At 42.2% G+C, this 25,114-nt stretch overlaps 1 protein-coding gene across 8 annotated transcripts in view; it reads right to left on the minus strand.

Moving 5' to 3' along the window:
* Positions 1-25,114, minus strand: part of CALD1 (caldesmon 1) — a 245,945-nt gene that overhangs the window by 171,376 nt on the left and 49,455 nt on the right. For 2 of the 8 annotated variants that reach the window (XM_084611422.1, XM_084611420.1), the window contains exon 2: positions 10,189-10,329. The exons of the other annotated variants lie outside the window; for them this stretch is intronic. The gene's annotated coding sequence lies outside the window, so the exon portion shown is untranslated. The remainder of the gene's footprint in view (positions 1-10,188; positions 10,330-25,114) is intronic. 8 annotated transcript variants of the gene reach the window in all.

A 25,114-nucleotide genomic window follows, 5' to 3' on the forward strand; every position in this document is an offset into this window, starting at 1 on the left:
GGTGCTCTTTCCTCAGAGTCAGTAATGGAATCAATGCCTTTGCATGGTGGGTGGCCTGCACTGTTGGAGGTTCTATCTTTCATATGAGAGAAAAAACACATTCTCTCCTACGTGATGCATATCTTGATGGGTGGGGGGAGTTGTCAGGAAGCTCGTTATGGTTCCCTGATTCTCAAGCTGTCCCAGACCCTGCCTGGTATAATTCAAATAAGCCTAGAGGCTGCTCTAACTTATGACTGCTGTCTGTGGTCCCTAATGGACCATTCACCAGCAGAGAATTGTTATAAGGAAACAAACTGAAGCTCCCCGCCCCATTACACTGCCTATGCTACGTGGTACTGAGGAGGTTTACACAGGAATCAAGCTGGCAACACCTCTGCCCAGAGAATTCCCAACTGGTATCTGGGGCCAGATTACATCCCTTTTGCACCACTCAGATGGCATAAAGGGGACCCAACTTGGCCTGAGAACCTAACCCTAGGTCTTCACCTCTTGTGGTTATTAAAAATCTCAGAGCTTCTCACAGGAGTAGCGGCGCTTGGGCAAATCTGAACGTGGATAGTTCTACCTATCCCCAAACTCACTGTATTTCTTCCCTTTCTCTTCTTCGCTTTCTATCCTACATGATTGTCTAATATTGGTGTGCATTGTATAAAACTGATGTGCCCCACCCTATAAAAGGCTGGATACTGGTGTGGGGAAAGTGAAAGACACTTTACAAAAGCGAGATGATATTTCCTGCGCATATAAAAATATTACCATTTGAGAGCAATGGTAATATTTAGTCACTGAAATTATCTAAATGGAAATACCTTTAAAGTACACCGTCAGTGGATTTTTTTAAAATGGGCTTGCACTTGTTTTGCTCTATGTTTTTGGATGTTTTAACAAAAGTCATTTTTCCCCCCCTGCTTGTTTTTTATCTTGAAAATATCAGGAAAGCAGGGTGAAATCCTGGCCCTATTGAAGTCAATGTGATTCTGTCATTGGTTTCAGTAGGGTCAGGATTTCATTCATAATGCTAGTCTTCCTGGGTTTTGTTGAAGAACCACTGAGGGGAATAGGGGATGTTTATTGTTAGCTCTTAAACCCCTAAAAGGAAGGGAAGAGGGTGTTGAATCTTAACAAATATTTCCTTTTTTTTAAAATGCTACTCACTGAAGTTAATTAGGTCTTAACAAAGACATACAAAAATCAAACAGTGACTAAAACCTCTTTCATCTCAATACTTCAGCTTTTGTTTTCTTGGCTTTTGAGTTGTCACCATTTCACTAGTTCTACAATTAGCAGAGAAACTTCCAACTGAGACAGGACGTGAATTACTCATTGTAAGGGGGAAAAATGGACTTTTGCCCTTTTTTTCTAAGACATTAGCTTGCACTTGCCCAATAATTTGGCATAGGCAGAAAGAAGTAGGTAGCACCTTAACAGATTTATTTATTATTTCAGTCTAGTCTCACTTTGAAAGAAATTTTGCGGGCTAGGACCCAATTTCAGCAAAGCACTTAAGCACGTGCTTAAAGTTATGTACATGCTTAAGTGCTTTGCTGAACCAAAGCATACTTTTGTCAGAAGAGCAAACTATTAATCATTTGTGACAACCACCAGAGACTAATGACCCTCCCCACCACCACTTTTTTTTTCAGAAGGCTATTTAAACTTAAAGACATTTTAATATTTAATTATGGAAACATAAGACACGTACAAATAGATCATACGTGTCTCTTTTGCAAGTATTAATTTTTATCTGCCATTAGTGGTAAACCCAGATTTTCCTTTGTATGGTAATCAGATATGTTGCTATTTCTCCTATGTAACTAGTTACCAATTTGAGTCCATAAATTTCTTTTAAGAATGATGTGGTTTATGGAAAGCTCTATGAACGTGGCTCCATCAGTCATGGAATATGCAGAGTCCAAAAAAAACTAACCACTGGGACACTGGGACATAGCTACAGAATGAATCAGGCCTTCTCTGTACAGTCCACCCTGTCTGGAAAGTTTTATATAGAAACCAAGGGGTTGGTGTTGAGAGACTCTCATAAGCTACTGAACACTCAACTTCTGCTGACTTCAGTGGGAGTTGGGGTGCGCTCCAGTTTGCAGCAATACAATACTCAGCACCTTGAAGGATAGGGTCCCAAGGAATTAACATTATAATATATTCAAGACCTAATAAGGGAGCTCCATCATGGGAAGTAGCTAAGCTTTAATGTCACCTATCCTTTAAGGATTCCTCTAATATATTATTTCAGTCCATCCCACCCTGACTTCTAAAAATAAAATTATCTAGTTCCTTGTACCTAATTACCTATATCGTGCTTTTCATCTGTAGATCTCAAAGTGATTTACAAAGTATCATTATCTCCATTTTAAAGATAGAGAAACTGAGGCACAAAGGTGAAGTGATTTGTTCAAGGTCACCCAGTGGGCCAGTGGCAGAACCAGGAAGAGGACCCAGTTTCCTGAGTCCCAGTCCAGTGCACTATCCAGTAGGTCATACTCCATGTGAGCATTTTTAGCTTTTTATGATTTATTTTATATTTTAGTAATTTACACTTTATTTTGCATTTTTAATAAACAGGAAGCATGGCAGTCTTATGGTTAAGGCACATATCTAGGAGCCAAGAGATCTGGATCTGAAGTCAGCTCTACCTAGACATCCTTAAGCAAGTCACTTTGCTTTTCTTTGCCTCATTTTAATCATATGCAAAGTAAAGATAATACTTCTGTACCTCCCAGAGATGTGAGCAGGGATGGTCTTTTTGTTCTGTGTTTGTACAATACCTAGCGCAGTGGTGGGCCACGGCCGCAGGTTGCCCACCACTGACCTAGCATAATGGGGTCCTGGTCTGTGACTAGTTACAGAAGTGCTACCACAGAAAAAATAAATAAATAATGAGGACATGTAACATTCCATTCATTAATGTTTGAAATCCACTTTGAGATCCTCAGTGTTATACAAATATAAACTGGTAATTAATTGTATTTATCTTTTCTGTGATTGTATTTTAATTCTTCACGCCATATCCCTTGTATTTAGTATGGATACTACATAGCAATGTTTTTAACAAACATTTATGGAGCTAAAGGCACAGAGGCGTATTTTGGTTCTTAAAACTAAAAGTGGATAATTAAAAACACAATTTTGCATCTTTGTAATGTCTGTCATTTATATTTTCTCATTAGCAGGTGCCCTAGCAATTGCAAAGAAACGTTGAGAGTTGATGATTAGGTGCAGGGCTGATTAGTTATGCTTAGCTGCAACTATCTTGCCTAGATGACTGACACTTGGAGAGTCATGGTCTTATTTAAATATTAGCCAGATGTTCATTGTAGACATTGTAACACACAGTTAATAAAACTCTTAAATTAGCTAAAAAAAAAATAAATATGACAGAACTGCTGGGTCAAGGCCATAGGTACCAACTTTTCCTTTTCCCCAGGAGTGCTTCACCCCCACTCCACCCTGAGGCCCCCTCCCGTCCTCTTCCTTGAGGCCCCACCCTTGCTCCACCCTCTCCCCAAGGCCCCACCCTCACTTCACCTCTTCCCGCTCCCCACTCCGAGGCCCCCGCCTACCTGCTGCTTGCTGCTTTCTGCCCTCTCCGAAGCCTCTCCCCAAGCCACCAAACAACTGTTTGGTCGTGTCCCCAATCAGCTGTTTGGCAGTGCCCCGGATTACCTGATCAGAGGCGCAGCCAAAGAGCTGATTGGCGGCACCGCCGAACAGCTGTGGCTGGAGGGTGCTGAGCACCCACCGTTTTTTTTCCCAAAGCCCTGGAGCATCCACAGAGTCAGTGCCTATGATCAAGGCCTCAGGGAAATGGTGATGTGTCTGATCCAAAGCCTATTGAAGACCATGGAAAGACTGCCTTTCACTTCAGTTGGCTTGGAGTCACGTTCAACATGCATACAGGCCATAGAACTTACCTAAAATTACACTTCAACTTCCATTGTTTTCAAGGGGAGTTCCATATACAGAATGCATGTAGGTTTAGTCCATAATAAATGGGATTTTGGTAAAAAGATCTAGTGAGCCTTGGGAACAAAGCCAGGAACTCTTGAATTCTAATCCAAGATCACTGTCACATGTGTGACCTTCACCTAGTCACCTATTCTTTTTGTGTTTCAATTTACCCATTTGGGAGACCCCTGACACTGCAGCAAAACTTCACTCTCTCCTCTACAAGCCACATGAACATCTTAAAAAAAGAGGGACTGCCAGAATGGAATCCCCAGAAGACCAGAGAGAGAAGAAGTATGCCTCATTATTACCAGTCCTTTAAGGAACCCTTGCAGAGGAAACCACCATAGGATTCAACTCGAGATCCATAAAAACAAATGGCCAAGGGTATCAAAGATTTGCAACGAATCTACCAAAATCACCTACGCATTTTAAATACGACTATGAATGTTGTCTATGCTCAATAAGCCAACAATACAATCAATATACAAAAAACATACTGGGATAGCTTTAAACACTGAAGATGTGGCAGGAATTTTGCAAAACATTAACATTTTAATCTTCATGTTAACTCAATCCCTTTTCCTCTGAATACAGTTACAATTTAAAATTGTAATCAGAAAGCTAAGAGGAAGGTCTTCAAAGACATGAAGGGCTGTTAAAATGACCAGCTTCCCTTGACTTTTAAAAGGGAGTGCATTAGAAACTCTCCTCCTATACACACTATTGGCTTCACTTTAACTCTCCACTTATTTAATTTGTTTGAGATATGCTCATCATTGGAGATTTTTAAGAACAGGTTGGCCAAACACCTGTCAGGGTTGCTTTAGGTTTACTTGGTCCTGCTCAGCACAGGGGGCTGGACTTGATGACCTCTCAAGATCTCTTCCAGCCCTTCTTTTCTATGATTCTATATTTTCTTCTTTTTATGCATATATTTCTGTGTCAACTGCTTGGATCATAGGAATCTAAGGATTTTCTGTACTAATTTTGCTGTCCTGCCTCCAGCAGTAGCAATACTTATGGCTTCAAAAAAAGGTGAAAAATACCCATCATGCACCTAGGTAGTTGTATAATGCTGCATGCGGGGAGACAGATGAATTCCTTTCTGAACCCTGTAGTAATCAGCTCATGCCCTCAAGCAAGAGATTTGATTGCCCTTATCTGAACATGAATAACTAGACATTTTATTAACAGTCATAAAATAACATATTATGGCCAAGCTATTTAATCATTTTTCCAAGATTTTGATTAGCTAAAATTTTGGAACAGTAAAAAATACAACAATAAAAAAAATTATCTGTGAATTATGGGTAAATGTGGTAGTATTTCTGGATCCATCCCTAGTTTACATGACACAACGAGGTACTCTGCAGGCAGATGCAAAAAAAGCATGGTAATTCTGCCAGTGAAAAATTAGAGATGGGGCAAAATGGAACACTGAATCAGAATACACACACACAAAGTACATTTGGATCCAGATCTCATCCAGCTTCCTAACTTGGACCTATCTCTAGAAAAAACACACTGTTTTATTTAGGAGTTTATTGAAAACTCTGAAGCTTAGGCCCAGATTGTGGCCAGCCCGTATATGGTTGTGGAAGGGGCCTCTATCGAGGGAACGCACATCATGTGCAGTACACAGCTGCAACAGATGCTTCTACTGCCATGAGCACAAGGATTTCATGGGGCTAGTGCCCTAGCAGGATTGGGGGAAGGAGGTGGGTTCAAGGCTCCAATACCCTCTGTACCTGTCAGCAGAGCTGCCAGGAAAACTGCTTTCTATATAAAAGGGACAGTGTTCTAGTGGATAGGGCACTAGCGTAGGAGTCATGAGACAAGGGTTCTAGTCCCAGCTCCGCTTATGACCTTGCGCAAAGAGATTCCCCTCTTAACCTTCATCTTGTCTAGATTGTAAATTCTTAGAGGAAGGGATTTACACTCCCTAGATGTCTGTGAAGTTCCTAGCACAATGCAGCCCCAATCTCAGCTGAGCCCGCTAGGTATTACCATAACATACAAACATGAACAATAATAAGGGTAAATAGTTGTAGAGTTGGAACCACATTTTTGCCTACCTATTTTAGGTTTCATTAGTCTCTGCTGATAATCATTTGTAACGGAGTAGAAACATGAAATCTTAATCTGGTTAGAGGGAAACTGTGGATGATTTCTTTTTACTTTCAAAATTATATATATATATAATTGAGAATTAAAAAAAACCACACTAGATTCCACCCTCTGCAGACAGATGAGCACTGGAGGAGATACTATTTGGGTCCAGATCAGGTTATGCTGCGGAACTTAAGTCTGGTTCAGAGTTCAGATCAGATGGTGCCAAAATCTTGGAAACTGTTCCCAGGAGATTTTAGCCTGAAATGGCTGAAAATGGTGAGATCAGATTCTCTCAAGAATAGCTGTTATCTTGGACCAAAATTACACACAAATAGTTCTTGGGAGAATTAAACTAGAATCAAAAGTTAGGGTCCTTCTAGTATGGGTATTTGAGTCTCCACCCACTCCCTCTCCTATTTGTCTGAATTTAACGGTGCGGTTACCGTCTCTACCAGTTTTATGTTAAATTAACTTGATTTTATTTATAGAGCAATGGCTTCTGACACATGTAGATAACATAAATATTTCTAATCCCTCAAGAATGGTGCAATCCTGAGCTTCTCCTCTGCATACTTCAGATCACTCATTGCTACCTTCTCATCATGCCTCATCCCAGTCCTGGTCTCTATGAAATACACAGCAAAAGCCTTAATCTTGGGCATTACACTCAGATAAGGAAGCTACTCATTCCAGTGGTTTTGTAATCTCTTATAGCTAAGATTATATCAGCAACTGAGTAAACATGTGAACTATCTCTGAGAGAATTCCTTTCTTCGATCTGGTTTATTTTCAGCAACCTCAAATTGTTCACTCCGAAAAAGTCGATCTAGTTTAATAATGATATAAATCAGACACATTTACAAGTTTATATAGTGTCTTGGGTCCAATCCTGCAAACCCTGACTCATATAAGCAGGGATGGGCTCAATTAAAGATTAATTGTGAGAGTCAGGGATTGCAGGATTAAGCTGTGGGGGTCCTGATTGTCCATTGCGCTGCTTGTATCGTCATTTACACCAATGTACTGTGGATGTATAATAGTATTTTACACTCACTGTGCCCTTTATCATTTTGATTTTGTAGCATTTTACATCCACTTTGCATTCATTTCACTCTGGTGTAAACGTCTTTACAGTTGCAGGGCAACAGAGAGTCAGGACCTTGTCATTTCCTCTTTCTTCCTCATACAACACCGAACAATCACTTTAAGATCTTTAGCTGATTACATATTTAATTGTAGAGGTCTTTTTCAAAATCAACAAGTCTCCAAATGTGCTTATTTCTTAGGCACATTGGCCCAAATGCACCGCTGGTGAACTTGCTAGAGTTACACCTAAGATGAAGTTGATCCATTTTACTTTATTTAGTTCTCCTCCTCTTTTAGCAAACAGAATGATGAATGACTGTGCTGAAGTGGAATTTCTGGTGACTGTAGTTCTCAGTATCAATGGGACCATATAATGTAAATTCACAGGTAATATGTAACTTGCTTTGTCACCATCACTTGCCCAAGTAATGTAATGTACTAAAAGTGGAAAGCGTTATCAAAGCACTATACAAACATTAGCTAAACCTCATAACAACCCCATTAAGTGTGGTTACTGGGGTATCACCCTCCTTTTACAGAGAGGGAAACTGAAACAGAGAACTTAAGTAACTTGTCTAAGGTCACATAGCAAGTCAGCAGCAGAACCAGGGTTAGAACAAATAAGTTCTCTTTCCCAGGCTTAAGTTCCAGCTTCGAGAGATGACTCTCTTTAGCTACAAATTAAGGGCAGGCATTTCAGTCACTATTGTATCTTTGAACTATATCAAAATTAGCTACAGTGAAGCTCAAAAGGTTTAAAGATTTGGATGTTTATCCCAATTTCTTTGGAGGTTGGACTAGGACATGGCAGTAACAAAAGCCCAAGTGCTTTGGGGCTGTATTCAAAAGGCATCATTGTCATGGAGCAGAGAGGTAATATACAGCTCTGGTGTGATCACACCTGGAATACAGCATTCAGTTCCAGACAACTAATTTCCTGAGTCATATAACAACCTGTGATCTTTCTCCAGAAAAGCTATAAAAGTTATCAGGAAACAGGAGAGATTGACTTGCAAAGAAAGATTAAAAGAGCTAAATATGCATATATTAACTAAATACTAAGGAACGGATGTGACAACTGTCTACAAGTATTTGAAAGCATTAGCAAGGAGGGCAAGGAATTATTCTGAATTAAACAAGGTTTTATAGCTATGAATAATATAACCAAATTAAGAATGGAAAATATCAGGAAAATATTTCTAATAGTGACATCTATTAGGCTCTGAAAGAGATCTCGTTGGAAAACGTCTTTGATGAAAAGATAAGATTTTCCATGGAGCTGTCAGCCAAAAACTGAACACTTTCAAGATGACATATTTTTTGATTGAAATGAAGTGTTTTGAAGATAGAATTCCCAAAATGAAAGTTCTCATTTCAATTTGTGAAAAAAAATTGAAAGTTTTGTTTCAGCTCAGTGCTACATAAAACTGACTACCTGGGATGCTACGGTGCTTCATGCCCCATTCTTCTCTGTGAGCTAGGCTCGTTGGCTGAGTTACCTCTTCCATGATGCACAACAGTCTCCCCTCTTGCTGAGCCACCTCGGCGCATCACGGGATTCCAGTGGTCATGCTAGGAGGCATGTGTAGTCTGGCGAGGGGATCCAGCCCACAGAGGAGAATGGGGGCATGAAGGGCCCAAATCACAGCTCTCATGAGATACGGTGAATTTCAGAATTGAAGTTTTTGGTGTTTGGTTTTTTTGTTAAAAAAGCCAAGAATTTCAAGAAAAATGTCATTTAGTTGAACATTCAATTTTCCATCAAAAACCAGTTTTGACAGAAAAATTTGACCAGTCCTACTGTAGAGTAGTTGACCAAGAAACATGGAAACACCATCATTTGTGTGTTTTAAATCTAGACAACAAAAAACTATTAGATGTTCAATAGGAAACAATTCATTGTCAGGGATTTGGAACAGATGTGCTGAATAAGTCCTTTCCCTCTCTAATACCTATGATTCTGAGGCACTCTTGTGACATTAGGCTCTTTTCTTGGATTCCCAATATTTTCTAGTTTGGGATAGCCTGGCAATATTACAAGAACAGAGGAACAGCATTGCTCATGATACCTTCTGTTCCTGGCTGAAACCAGGAAGTAGTACATAGAGGTGTGCGGATCTTGTTGAAGATTCTAGCCTTGCTGAAAGGTTCATCGGGAGCATTATTTTATCTGAACGTCAGTGATCCTCGTTAGTGGGAGCTGATCTGTCTAGTGATTAGAGCAGGGAACTGGTTTAAAGCAGCTGTGGCACTAACTTACAGGGTGACCTTGGTCAAGTCACATCATCTTTCTGTGCCTCCATTTCTCACCTGGGAAATAGCATAATATTTACCTATCACCTGTTTATTGGAGTGTTCAATTAATATTTGTAAACACTTTGAGATCCTTGGATAAAAAGTGCTACATGTAATAATACTTTGGGGTTAATTATACAAAACTGTTGTTCCTTTTCCCTAGGCTCTCTTTTTAATTATAAAATTGTAATAGTAAATTTAGCTACATTTGTCCCATTTTATTAAACCTGCTAAATGTTATTATGTAAAACAGTGGCTGTCTGGTACATAAAATGTGTGCACAAACAATAAGTACATCAAAAGCCTATTGCTTGTTGGCTGATTTCCATATAACCTAATATGGTTAAGAAAATGTTTGATTGGAAACCAGTGCCGAGTGCCAAACTTAACAACTTTGCAGTGTGCCACAGAACTCTCTGCTTAGGCTCAGAGCAATTGCAATTCAGCACAGTTACTATCCGTTCACATTAACTAAACAAAAAACAGATACCTTTGTTCTTTCTCCACTGCCAGTGAAGACTGATAAACACTAGCTGCTGTACAAGGCTTTCAGCGATAGAGGCTACTTAGTGTGCTTCCCTTCTTGGGCTGTATAAAGTAAGGAAGTCCTGGGCATACCCAAAATTATTACAGAACCTTTAAAGCACACTGAGTGAGGTAACCATCTGGAGAAAGAGGTATTTTACAAGGGGCCCAATGGAGGTATATACATTCTAAACTTCTTACCAATTTCCACATAGCAGGGCTTGCAGGATCAGGACCTGATGTGAGATGGGTATCTTTTCTTACAGCCCTTCTTGTCACACCAACTCAGAAGCTCCTGGACTTCAATCTATGCTTTAATCCTGCTTACCTTCTTCGATATATCTGGAACGATTGCAAGAAATATCTTTGTCCCCTCGTCTGTACTCTTAATTTTTCTCCCCATCTTAAAGAATGATTGGTGGCATATGTTTTAGGATGTTACATTTTAAAGGAGTTTTGGTAGAAAGCTGGGAGATGGATAATAAACTATATCAAGGCCAGTATTTAAGACACACCAATTTATTAGGACCAGTTCTAATCTCAGTTATACACTAGTGAAACCACATTGAAATCACTGCAATTTCTGATAATGGGGACTTGGCTGCAAAGGCAAAGTTGGTTTCAGAGTAACAGCCATGTTAGTCTATATTCGCAAAAAGAAAAGGAGTACTTGTGGCACCTTAGAGACTAACCAATTTATTTGAGCATAAGCTTTCGTGAGCTACAGCTCACTTCATCGGATGCATACTGTGGAAAGTATAGAAGATCTTTTTATACACACAAAGCATGAAAAAATGGGTGTTTACCACTACAAAAGAGAAAACCTTTTGTAGTGGTAAACACCCATTTTTTCATGCTTTGTGTGTATAAAAAGATCTTCTATACTTTCCACAGTATGCATCCGATGAAGTGAACTGTAGCTCACGAAAGCTTATGCTCAAATAAATTGGTTAGTCTCTAAGGTGCCACAAGTACTCCTTTTCTTTTTTTAAAGGCAAAGTTGATCATTGAACGCATGGCAGGGAAGCGAGTCATCCTAGGGTATTAAAAGAACAATGCCACCTTGACTGTGCAGAGGAGCTAGTCTGCCTCTCCCAGATTATTTCCTATGAGATCATATTTACACTCGGGAACAGAAGGGCCAGATTTCAGGAAGTTTGGAAGCCTTTCAGGGATTACGTTAACAAGGTGCATGCTGTTCTTTAGAAGCTATTGTACGTCAGTTCCATTATTGTCCCAGGACCTTATTTCAGATGATCTTAGCTTCCATGATATTACCAAATCCCTTTTGTATTTAATCTCCTGACATATTTTTCTTTATTTTTTTAAGTTATTCAGCGTGGTTAGTGCATTTATTTATTTAATATTATGATGCTATTTCTCAGCAAATATTTTAAGCTATTCATTGAATAATTTATTTGGAAAAAAAGTGGCATTTGTCAAATTATCTGAAGAATATTATTCAACCAGCTCTAGCGATGGGTCCAGTTCCTCAAATGGGTAGCAGTTTGGAATTTAAGCTATCGGGACAAGGGAACTCTGTTAGTTTCTTTTTTAAACTGCCAAGTAATCTATATAATTTGCCTATCACCTTGCAAAAAAGATAAATATATAACTAGCAGAGGGGAAAAGTATGTTGTAAATGCAGCATTCTAGAATGATATTGGTACCATTTAAAGGCTATTTTGAACTTTTCTAAATACATCATCAAATGTATTTTGTCCCAGTCAGACCAACTGCTGGATTCCTGACCTTTCTTTCCCATTACAGTTTGATAAAGCCAATTAGCAGTCATGCCAGCCACACTATTCATATAAGACTTAGAGTCACATTTTTATTTGCTTATTTTTAATTGTACATTCTGGCTCTATCCTACAAATTCATGTGCATGGATTGACACATTCACCGGAGCATGGATGGACCCCTGTGTAGAACGGCACTGACTTCAAAGGCTCTGCACAGACACAGAGGTTTAGGCCCGCCAACGGGGTGGGGGGCAAAGAGGGCAATTGCCCAGGGGCCTGAGCAATTTAAAAGGTCCCGGGACCTCTGGCTATTGCCGTGGTAGCAGCGGTGGCAGCAGCTGGGAGCTCCGGGCCCTTTTAAATCATGTGGGCAGGCCACAGGGCTCCTAGACATAGGCACCAAGTGGGTGCTGAGCACCCACTGGCGGTCCCCTCCTCCCCGCACAGCGCCTCCCTGCCAGCAGCGGGCCCCGCCGATCAGCTCATCCCCATCCTCCCCCAGTGCCTCTCGCCTGCCACCGTCAGCTGTTTGGCGGTATGCCGGAGGTGCTGGGGGGAATGGGAGGAGCAGGGGGCGGGAAGACGCAGGGAAGGGGTGGGCCTGGGCAACACATGCCCCAGATGCCGGGAGTGGAAGGGGCAGGACCAGAGGCTGAGATGCTGCTCTGCAGCCCTGCGCAGCAGCTGCCTGAGAGAGCCTGGCTGTGGAGGTGACTTCTGCTCCCTGCCCAGACTCGGGGTCCCTGGCAGCCAAGCCAGGTGGGGAGCGGAAGCCACCTCCTCCCCAGCCAGGCTCTGTCAGGCAGCTGCCAGGCAGGGCTGCAGAGCAGTGACCGGGAGGGGCCAGTGTTAAAAGGGGCTCCCTCCTGCTCCCCGCTTGGGCTCCTGCCTGCCAGGGAGAGTGGCAGAACGTGCCGTAACATGGTGCGGGGAGAGCACGGTGGCCCTGGGCTGGGCACGGTGGGGATGACACGTGACCTGTCCTTTAGATCTTGCATACCCCCCACTATGAGAAGGCACCAGTTGTATATAGGATGTCCTCAGGGTAGGGGGCAGAACAGGGGTGGGAAGAGGTGGGGCGGGGGGGTAGGGCATTGGAGGAAAGGGCCTAGGACGAAACGGGGTGTCAAGCACCCCCCAGGAAACCTGGAAGTTGGCCCTATGCTCCTAGCATGTGCGGGGTGGTACCAGCAGCGGCAAAGGCAGCTGGGAAGGCATGTGGAAGCCCTGGCCATGCCAGAAGAGTGCGCCCAGCAGCACAGCCGGCAGCTCACTGGGCGCCAGCGGGGGCCCTTTGACTGTTCTGCCCTTGGGCCCGGAATTGCTGCCGGCGAGCCTGCAGAGGTTGGGCTGCCTTGGACCACTGAAGATGAGGCTCTGCAGAGATGCAGTTGTGTGGTCAGGACCTTAGGGATGAACCATTCTTGGAGAGTGAAATTCAGCTGGTACAGAGAGCCAGCACAAGATTATGCACCACCTATTTTCCACACAGGCCTATTTTGAGGGCTTAAGTGATGTAAAAGCTACGTCTGGCTCTGTGGAAGAGCTGAATTTCATTCTGAATGAGTGAAGCTAACTGCTCTGTTCTCTAAACTATCCAGCACTCAGCTATTCACTATCATTAACATTACCAAATTCTTTCCTTAGTTGATAATACATAGCTCTGATAAAGCATTTTTCAACAATAGACCTCAAAGAAAGGAAAGCATCTTTCTCCTCATTGGAGAAACTGAGGCACAGAGGTGATGTGAGTTGCCCAAGATCACCCAGCAGACCAGTGGCAGAGCCAGGAAGAGAACCCAGGTCCCAGTCTAGTTCTCTATTACCAAGTCATGCTGCCTCCATGCAATGCAGGTGAACTTAATGAGGCTGCATAAGTGTAATGAGGGTATAATTTGTACCACTGTAACTAGAGACTGGGATGCAATTTACTTAATGTAAGATTCCTCTAGCCTCAAACCATTGTCTGTTTTTAGAAAGACATTTTTTTGCACTGGGAGTCAGTCAGAACTAGAAGATCTGGAAATTTCACAAGAAAGCTATTCTCCCAAGATTTATTATTAATTATTGTTAATTAATGTATTAATTATTGAGTAACAACATTGTGCTTGATGCCAGACAAGATCCAAAATTAAAGAGAGTCTCTTCTTCAGCCCAGTATGAAAGATAATTCTGACATGGTCTCTAATAGGAATCCACATCTTTTGAGGTTTGCTCATCACTAATTATAACAGAATAAATGTTTCAGGATTAGTGTCTCCTGCTCGAACAGTAGAACCTTTGGCCTTAACATTTGTTTGTTAAATACTCTGGAGATGCTTTGGCACTTCTCTGGCAGCAAAAGACCATTATGCTGTGACAATGCTGCCTTCTGCTAACATGCTCTCAAAATATACAGCCCAGAGGAGGAACACTTAGACCTCATACACCACAAATATAGACAAGTATGTCTGAAGGCATCTGGAGGCTTGGCATTTTCCTAAAGTATTATCCTTACCGAAATAGCTCCCTGGCAGTCCAGGGTGCAACTTCAGAATATTCAACAATCCGCAAAAATAGTTCTGCTCTTACCTGTGGTGGGGGTGATCTTGTGCCCAATAATTGCACCTTGTGCTGTATTATCCTAAAGAGACATTCACACGACAGAGACAGAAATCTGTGCCTTATACTTATCAATCTACAGTTGAATGTAAGATGTTTTAAAGAAGCTGACCTGGCCAAACAAACTAGCCCTTTTCGTGTGATATCATTCCTGTCTTTTCACCATAACCCTCCGTTCCCTCCTTCACCAAACTCAGACCCTGTCTTCTCTTGACACGTGCACGCTACAAGCACTGGCCCACATTCAGTATGGCCCGGAAAGCCCCATGTGCTGTGGGGACAGGAGCAGCTCTCATAGGACTCGCTATAGGAACCCTAAATGCTCAGGGAATTGCCATCTGCTGCCTTAAGCAGCAGCACGAAAGACACTTATGAGGGCCAATGAGATAGCTCTTGAAATTTTAGGGTGCTATGGTCACAGCAAAAGAAACAAACCTTGGTTTTACTGACTAGAAAACAAGTCTGGGTTATAACACAGCCATGTCAGAACTGGGTGTGAATTTCTGCCTGCTGTCTATGCTGCAGGAGCCTGAATGGGCTGTCAGTCCTCAGCTCTGCCATGTACACTTGTGTGAGATCGAAGCAGGGCTGTGCAAAGGGATGTTTCAGATGGTTCCAGTAGAACTGGGGCCAGGCCTATCAGGGCCTGTAAAGAACCACAAATGCAGGGGTGCTGGAACAATTTGTAGAGAGAGGGTGCTGAGAGCTGATGAACCACACTGTAAACCGTGTAAATGATGGAAACTACTTTGAGCCAGGGGGTGCAGCAGTTCCCCCTCCCCCAGCACGCCTAGTTCCAGCACCTATGCCCATGTTATTTATTTAACTCTTCTCGCTGTTTCCTTCTTTTGCAGGTCCTAGATTTCTCTGTAACTGGTCTCTTTACTTGACTTTGATTGACCTTATCAGCATTGCTTTACCTGTGGTGAGGGGAGAAGTGGGACCCGGATTTGAGTCTTCAAACCAAGCCCACAACATCCTTGGCACAGTCTTGCTTCCGTGGAAACAAGCACAAACTCTGGTCATATTGTCATATAGGATCAGATCAGTGGTTCATCTAATCCAGTAGTTTGATCACGGACAGTAGTAAATACCAGCTGCTACAGAAGAAGAAAGAAAGAAAGAAAGAAAGACCTACAAGTAGGCAGTAGTCGAATAACAAATCCCCACAGGAAGTTTCTTCCCAACCACAAGAGTCAGAGACTGGCTTATGCTCTTAAGCCTGAAGCTTTATACCCCTTTTTAACCTTTACTATTGTAACTCTGGATATTCATGTTATTTATATAATGCCCCATCATTTTTTTAATCAATGTGGTAATACAAATATTATGCATGATGCCATGATCTCTCAAGCAGGTACTTGTAATGATGGGGTTCCCTCACTTCAAGTGTTTTCTGCATATCCCCCACGCGCAGTTTTTTGCTCAGAGAATCGTTTCATGTGCTGACACATCAATCCCCTGGAAGTCAGTGCTGATGAGGCAAACACTTTCCCACCTGGCAGCCAGTGCCTTCGGAAAGGATTCATTCCACCTCCCCGTGCCCGCCAAATTGGGACTTGCTTAAAGGCCTAGAAAACTTAGAATCACTGGCTTTGCTTCATGCCCAACAATATCATTACTGTAATGCTGCATAACAGTCACCATAATCATAGCCTTTCATGGAGGAGACAACTGTGACTGTTGAACTGGAATAATTACCTCAGTGTGTGCACGTACAAATACATGTTTCTGCAAGAGGACATACAAATTTAGGGACAAGGAACAATAAGAATTAGATCCTCATACATGTAGGGACAGAAGGAGAGATCCTCCCTCCCATTATGGCAATATACAGAGGCCATAAATGCTGCTTGGCCAAATGTGGAGAGAATTCCCTCAGCATAGATACTGCTTGAGACAGCCATAGGCTGCCTGCACAGGCCCCCTTACAATTCCTGGGACAGGGACCGTGTTGGAGGTAAGAGAGGAGACACGTCAGAGGTGAGAGATTCTGGGTGCATTGTTTTTGTGAAAAACACGAGTTGGAAGTTCTAGTGAATGAAATGTAATGAATATGTTTCTCATCATGAATGGAAAATGAGGTGCATGCCCTGACTTGTTTAATGGTACAGTAATCACATGGGTGAATAATCTGTGTTGTGCATTAAACTAGTGGGGTTTCTTAATTGGGTTTGATTTTAGAGGTCCCTCTCTGTACCCTATGGTACATCAGGAAGAAAAGAGGCATTGAAGAGGATCTGGTGAGGTGACCTGACATCTGATAGATAATGCTGAGTGCTTTTTTTATGAGTGATATAAAGTGCTTGCTGGAGATCAGAAAGCTTCCTTTTGGTTGTCTCATCTTTCTCTTCTCCTCTCTTCACATTTCTCACCCTGAACTTTGATCAAAAGTAGGCTCAACCCCAAACCAGATGGTGGTAACCATCAGAATTGACAGATAGACAATACTCGCTAGCAGAAAACAAATACAAGTTTTAACAATATGCTCCATCCTCACTATAGACCTAAACCCAAGAGAGGCAGAGAATCTTCAATTCCCAGGCACTTAACTGGTAACCAAATATTTTAAGCATAGCTAAAAGATGTTAAGAAGATAGAAATGTTCATGGGTGGGACTTAACGTAGCATTCCTATTGAAATAGCTTTATGATGGGGAAAGTTTCAAACACAGAAAACCAGATCATAAGCCCTGCTGTAGCTACTTTGCACTGCTCTGGCAGCATAAAGCTACTGCAAAAATCAGCTTAACCAGCTATTTAATGATTCCTCACTGGAGGCGGAAATTCCTAAGTGGCAAAAGGCAGACACAGCAGATTGTATACCACCCATTCTGGCTCCCAGCTCTTGCACCATGGCTAAGTGAAAGGAGGGATAGCCAGGGAGCTGTTCTGTCCATCTGAAGCCTGGCAGCCATAACGACTAGAGCTGACTTTTTGATTCATCGGCCATACCAAATGTTATTTTCAAATAGAGAGAGAGAGAGAAATTTAGTTTGGGGCCTACCAGTGTTTTGTTTGAGCTTTATAAAATATTGTAAATGGCTTTTAAATAAAAAAAATAAAAGTTAAGTAAATTTAAAAACAAATCCACTTCAAATCAAAAGATTGTCAAAACAAAAAGGGTTTTTCAGTCAATACAGTTCGGCAAATTCAACACACGTTCATGAAATGTTTCAGTTGACCAAAATCTATGCTTTTTGACAAAAAAAAGTTTGGAAAAATATTTTGTCCAATTCTAATAATGACCAGTACTAAATGGCACAACTTAGAACAGCCCTAAGGATGTTCTAAGCTGTAAGCTGCGGAAGACCCCAGAACCCATCAGCTATAGGATAAGAGAAGTTTAAAAAGATCAGGGCCCAGAATCTTATAATCAATTGGAATGATCAATATGAAACTGGAAATTCAATTATGCCCCCATGATTCACTTCACAAAATTATCTGAGGCTATTCTTTGTTTGTTTTGGCTGTGGCCCAGCATGGTCTCTTGACTGATGGCTGTGTGCCTAGTTGCTGGTGAGAAGCAAAAATGAGTGTGAAATATTAGACTTATTCTGCATAATTGCTAGAGATCATTTGCACTGATTTTGGTGGGGCGCGGGGACTGTTCTTGTAAACTGCTATTTAATTAGATAAACATGCAACTTACTTTTCCTCTTGTCTCCTACATACGATCAGTGGTTGTATTTAAAAACATCCATGCAATTATCTGGTTTGAGTAGGAGACTTAACAAAACTCTCCAGACTTCAGAGAAAAAGCCATGCTTTCACAAAATATGTTTTATATTTTTCCCTACATTTCTTTTTAACTCTTAATAGATTGGTATTTTCCAGACAGCAGTGCCAAGCAAAGGAATGCTTAGGAGGATGGTGTGTGTGTGTGTGTCTGTGTAAGTAGTGCCTAGTTCATTCAAGGCCAGAGTGTGCCCAGCCACTGTATTGAACGCATACAGGGAAGCTTCCTTGTACTGTTACTATACCTCCCCATACAGTGGCTAGGCACAACTCAAACTCAGCACTCCACAAAGCACAAGAACTACACTCTTCATAATTCCACAAGGCAGCCCAAAGGAAGCGATGAGGCTGTGGCCGACAGAGGAGGCTGTTCATGCAGAGGAGGCTTGCATGCTACACCCTCTTAAGGGAGCTAGGGAGCTCCAGGCGGCATCACACATCTCTGGAACACACGGTCTTCAGGAATTTCAGCTAAAGGAGTGCAGATTCGCACTGTCTATTACTAAGGTCGGACTTTTAGTCCATTCTCTGCATCGATGTCTCCCATTAAAATTGATGGGCGTTAGTGTTCCCATCTGAAAGTAGAACTGAACCCATCATGTATCAATAAAATGCAAAAGCATAAACATTAGTGCAGTGTTCAGGTTCAAATATCAAGCATCCCAAAAATCAGACAATTCTAATGGCTCATTCTGTCCCACAAGAATAACTCAGCCACAATGCACAGCCTATGTATTTTAGTGGTATACGTGAATAAGAAACGATAATACGTAAAGGTTGATGTGTGACAAAGAAAATCTGAATGCAAAACAAACCAAAGGCGCAATATGGCTGAGTTAAGCAGCCTTAACATTTGGAATTTCTGAACTCTGAGATCTTGCTATTTCATCTGTAAAGCAGCTTCAAAGCTAGATTCTTGTTAGGCTTGAGCCCAAGAATGTTTAACTTGCATGGCTGGCACGTAGCCTAACTTCTCAATTATCTGGACAGTGTTACACAGCTAATATGGTCAACAGGATGAATTATTTTCCAGTAAATTAGGCACAGACATGCTTTCTTACAATATCCAGACATTTATAATTTTTCACTTACTCTTTTTTTCTTGAATAAACTAATTTACCGTGGCCAATGCAAGGTAAGTCTTCATCACCATTCTTTTGTTTAAAGAACAGGAGGACTTGTGGCACCTTAGAGACTAACAAATTTATTTGAGCATAAGCTTTCGTGAGCTACAGCTCACTTCATCGGATGCATTCTTTTGTTTGTTTCCCTGTGTCAATGTTACAGTATTACATGCCATTGTTAGAGGTCCAAATTCAGCAAGGTATTAAAGCATGTCCATAACCAGCCCAATGGGACAACTCACATACTTTAAGTTAGGCACATGTTTAAGTACTTTGCTGATTCAATACACAAACTATTGGTAGAGTGCTTGATTTTATCTTACATGCTTGTTTTATTCTGTAGCCTAGAAGAATAGGTAGGAAACGATATGCATATCAGATACTATAAGGATTCCCCAGTAAGACTCCTTTGCCATAAAAATCAATGGATGTGTTTATGCTAGAGATTCTCCATTCTAGAAGGTAACAATTTGTCACCTAGACATGTAAAAGATGCAGATTGTAGGCTTATTATCCAATGAGAATTTCCCTCTAAAAGCAGAATACATTGAGACAACCTTCTATAAACCTTTAGAAGTGAGAGAATGAGATTGATTAGACAAGATCTGGACCAAAGGATCATTCAAGCCACTTATCAGAATACAGACTTTAACTTTTATGTTATTTGATATGATGCAGCCTACAAAATAATTAAATAGAGGCCCAAGAGTGAAATAGCTGAACTAATCTGACTTACTTGGCTACTTCAGGTGCTCTCCAAATAGCCAGAGTTCATTCTCTCTAGCTAAGGTATTCCTATAACATCTCTCACCAGAGCATTAAAGTACCTAGTATGCTATTCTGGACAAGTATCCACCAGACAAGGTAGTATGTATGCATGAGTTCAAACAATAGTAAATAGAGTCATTTGTTGAGCTATAACCCTTCCCATTCTCTAAAATTTGCCAGTTGCATTTTAAGAAATTTTACAGCTAGACTGTTACTTCTTCTGAACTCAGAACCAAACCATTTTCTTTTTTTATGTGCAAACTAATCGCAATTTTGTTTTTCCATTGCTCCATTCCAAGCCGAAATTCTGTTCCCCATAGGAAGTGGAAAGTGATCATTTTCAGAAAATAATCAAGCCATTAAGGCTTAGATCACAATGCATTAGTCTAACATTTTTGAGAAATTCCTTTCCTTTAATTTAACTTGACCGCTATGATATGCAAGCTGGGTTCTGTGGGTTATTTTGGCAAGCGATAGCCTGCTTTGTGTAAACATGGTACAGCACCATGGTTCTTTAGCTGTGTTGCTTGGCACACAACTATAGTGTATCTCCCGTACTACTTCAGAAAGAAATACATGGCATGCTAAAAAATTAGGTACAGTAGAGATGGTCTGAGCTCATTCTGAAAATCTGGAGGGTCTGTGAGTCTATCCAACACTACTTAGGCTGCACACCACTCTCTCGCTAATGGGTTAGAGTCTTATAACTTATCTGTGTGAACACAGGGTCTGAGTCACTGCTGCATTATTCCAGTTTTAAGTAAGAGTAACTCAGAAGAGTTCCCAAGCAGTTGTAATACTAGAGTAATGCTGTGGTGAATCAGGCCCACCCTCTGGAGAAGGTGAGCCATAGGGTCCATTAACTTCCATTTCATCAGGATAAGGCCGTAAGAAGTGGCCTCTTCTTGCCTCCCTAGCTATTCTCATTATGGGATTTTAGGTCTACTGGACAAAACAGACAATCAGGGCAACCTGGCCACACACGGCCCAACCCACGGCATTAGGTATGAGAAAAAAGAAAAGAAAAATACTTCACCTGTATTATATGGTAAATGCATTTAGATTTAAGCCTACATTATGGTAAGCCCTCTGTGGGTATGCAAAAGGGTGGTCACCAGGTTCCTTCTGCCTGTTGCACATCGGTGTAAGGGGGGCTATAATCTGTTCATTTGCTCCCCGCACATAACTGTGGATTTCTAATTCTAACAGTAGTTCTAAATGTCCCAAAAAAGAGAGTTTCATTGTCTCTTTCCATTACAGCCAGCAGAGAACGTCAATATAGAGCATACGCTGCTCTCTCTCTCTTGCTTAATTCCCCACTCTCCAGGAGACATTCTGTCAGAGCCAGCCAGGATGTCTCTGGGAACTGTCGTCGTGGTCCTTGCCCTGACCCCTCTCCCAAGCAATCCTTGATGTAAGAACTAGATCAGAGCACCTGAGCTTTAAAGAGATTGAAATATCTTGCAGTTCCCTCCCAAAGAATGTCAAGGCACCTTACAAGCATACTGTATACTGATATACTCCATAAGCGTGTGTCACATTTCAACACCCACAGTTTAAGACAGGAATCAAACGCCGATGCTAGCCCAGCTCCAACTGAAATTGCCAACGGAATTTAAGTAGGCAAGGTTTAACTATTAGATTTTCAATTTGGCCAATGCACAGAGGCTAACGCCATTACTGTTGTGAAAAGGATGTAATGACTAAGTGTTCAGGATCTCAGTTTTAAGGCTGTTAACACAGGTGGTTCCTCTAGCAGCAAAGCAATCCACTAACATCAAGCTACACAACTGGCTCAGGGGAAAGGGTACTGACTTAAGGTAAAAGTGTGCCACCAACCCTATTTTCTGCAATTCCTGTTCTGGATGTTCCCTGGTGGTCACCTGTGCAAGGACTGACTTGGCCCAGCTTAGTTTAGCTTATGAGATCTGATGGCATCACAACACAAGGAGGGACTGGCTGCAGACATTTTAAATGGGACGTATGGTGGAAGGATTGCTGCTTGTCAAGATAGTGAACATTTTAAAACAGAAATCCTCCAATTTACAGTCGTCCCAAGGGATACCACTGCAACTACTGCCAGTCACAACTAGTAGCAATCCTTCAGCATCCTTAGCTGCAGAACTATAAACGTACCCTTGTGCCATGTGTTGAGTTTGTTCCATAAGATAGCTTCAGAGGGGTAGCCGTGTTAGTCTGGATCTGTAAAAGCAGCAAAGAGTCCTGTGGCACCTTATAGACTAACAGACGTATTGGAGCACGAGCTTTCGTGCATGTATGCATGTATCCGACAAAGTGGGTATTCACTCACAAAGGCTCATGCTCCAATATGTCTGTTAGTCTATAAGTTGCCACAGGATTCTTTGCCGCTTCCATAGGATAGTCAGCCTTGGGCATGGATTCTCTAACTCCCCACACCTAAGCATCTGGCCTGTGGCCACACTGAAGAAAATTTATGGAGGAAAAAGGACAATTGGGGTGGACTTGTGCTCCTATATCCCATAAGTGCTTTTGAAAATCTCCCCCAATATATGATATATCATTTTTCACAAGTTCATATTTATATATGAGTATATTATGATTTTGTCTTGTATATGTTTTGTCGTGTTCACCCAGAAATAGCTCATGATCATGTTGGCCCCTTCGATGACTATTTCAAGCAGACATGAAACACTTTCCCTATATAACAAATGAAAGTAAGTAACTGTTAATATGATTGTCCTATATCTTCCCTGATCGTTATGGAACTACACAGAGCTAATCACAGTCTACTCCTATCTGTACACCTTGCCATCTCTTCCCTGCCCACAATAAGAACCTGAATTTGAGAGTTTGGACTAAGCAGACATAAGTTGGTGAAGTCTCAAATACAGCTGGTGTAACATTTCATTGTATGGTATTACACAATAGCATTGCAACACAAGGGTCATCAGCCCATAAGAGCGCTGAAGACAGTTGACTGCAGTGTGTGCATGAGAAGAAGTTTGTCTTTAGAGTCTGTGCTCACCAGACTTTGGTTAGAACCCCAACTTTTCCATGTCTGCCTAACTTGAAATCTTTATCCATGTAAGCAGTGTCAGGATGAGCTCCACCCTGACATCTGGTGGTGAGGTGTGGCAAGTTGTGGAAAAGAATTTCAGGGGCCGATCTCATTTGCATAGGCACACCCACCACGCCTAGAATGAGACCATAGCTGCCCAAATGGTCACTTTGGCTGCTGTGGGATCCCCAGTGTCTCTGTTATTGGGGCAGGAAGAATAAATTGTTATTACCCTGATTATGGGAACTGTGCTTGGAACTGTACGTGGCCTTTTGTTATGATGGAGGGATTCACCATCAACTAAGTAGCACTCGCTAGGCAAGAGTCATGGGTTCCAAAACTGTGTGAATGGAGAGAGGCTGGGGACAAGTAGTAGTACTTGGTGGCATGGGCCCCTTGGTGAGGGCCTTACATGCTGATTGCACTTCCTCCTCTCTCCACTGTGGAATATCAGAGCTAATTTTGATTTCATTAGAAGTCTAGTTATAGGCTGCTGAGCTCACTTTGGGCTGACAGTGCACCAGCACTGGGGCTCCCCTACTATAAGCTGAATTCACCTAAGAGCTGAAATCACTGAGTGTTGTGTTAAGTAGTGGGGGAGCCTGAAGATATATTGTGGAGCAGTTTGCGGGACGGCTGGTGAAGCAGTTCGACGCGGAGCAGTGTGTGGATGGCAGGAGCTGCTTGTGGGCCGTGGAGCTGAGTTCGTGGGGCAGCTGAGCGAAGGAGTTCGTGGGGCGGCTGGCGGAGCGGAGCGCAGCTGAGCGAAGGAGTTTGTGGGGCGGCTGGCGGAGCGGAGCGCAGCTGAGCGAAGGAGTTCGTGGGGCGGCTGGCGGAGCGGAGCGCAGCTGAGCGAAGGAGTTCGTGGGGCGGCTGGCGGAGCGCCGCTATGGAGCTATGGGGCGGTCAGCTTCAGATCACGTAAGGTGCCTCTTACCCCCGTCCCATTTCCACCCAGGTTGGGAGGTAAAGCTCCGCCGATAAACTTTCGAACTCTGGGGCTGCCCTGACCAGGGACAGAGACTTTTGGGGCATTGGACTTTTGGGACTTTGGGTGATTTGGGGTTGCTGGACTCAAGAACCAAAGGGAAAAGGGCATGCCCCAATTTGCCTGGGGTGGGGTTGTTTTTGCTCATGGGTTGTGTTATGAATCCTGTTGGTGGTGTTTCCCCAACATAATGCCACATTGTTTCTCTCTGTTATTAAAAGACTTTTGCTACACTCAGACTATGTGCTTGCGAGAGGGGAAGTATTGCCTCTTGGAGGCGCCCAGCGGGGGTGGTATATATTTTTCCCAGGTCACTGGGTGGGGGCTCGAGCCGGTTTGCATTGTGTTATTGGAATGGAACCCCTAGATATTGAACCCGGCCCTTGTTGCTGCCAACTCTGACGGGCAGAAGGGTTACATCCATAATGGCATCAAGACCCTAACATGGGAACATCTGTAATTTAGGAAGCAGCTGCTCCTTTGAAGCTCCACTGACCCTCATGCATGCATGCACGCACGCACGCATTTTTACACATTTTTCCCCTAAAGTCTGTGTTCTGTGCCTTTCTTCACAGGGGACTTAAAGGCAGAGATTCTGTACAGTTTAGTGGGACAACAGCATTGGGCAGCCAGCCAATATCAGCAGTAAATTTATAGCTCAGAGAAATGACAAATCTGGTGAAAAAAATCATATAAAAAATCTGTAAGACTTTTCTTTACAAATCTGTCACGATGTTCACAAAGGTGGTACTTTACTTAGAACATCTTCTCTGGAGCATGTACATCACTCATTCAATACTAAGCTGTAGACCCCACCATGTAACCAGCAGCCCCTGCATAAGTACCCCTGCTTTCGTGCATAATTATAAAGTCTAATGAGTCCTGGCTCCACATTTAAGCCTACCATTAGCATTTTATATTAGAGCTGAAAATGTAGCTCTTTGTTAATTTGTTGTGTCTTCATTTCACCCTTCGGAGAAGACTGCAAACACAGAACTATTCAGATGTTGAGAATAAAATGCAAGTCATGGGGAAACTCTCGTAGGTTCAGGTCTCATTACAATATTGAAAATCAGCCCAGGTTCATCAAAAGGTTCACTTTTTTAAGCAAACCTGAGTCTATT

The sequence above is a fragment of the Lepidochelys olivacea genome (genome assembly GCF_965140295.1).
Source record: "Lepidochelys olivacea isolate rLepOli2 genome assembly, chromosome: 1".
NCBI classification, from domain to species: Eukaryota; Metazoa; Chordata; order Testudines; family Cheloniidae; genus Lepidochelys; species Lepidochelys olivacea.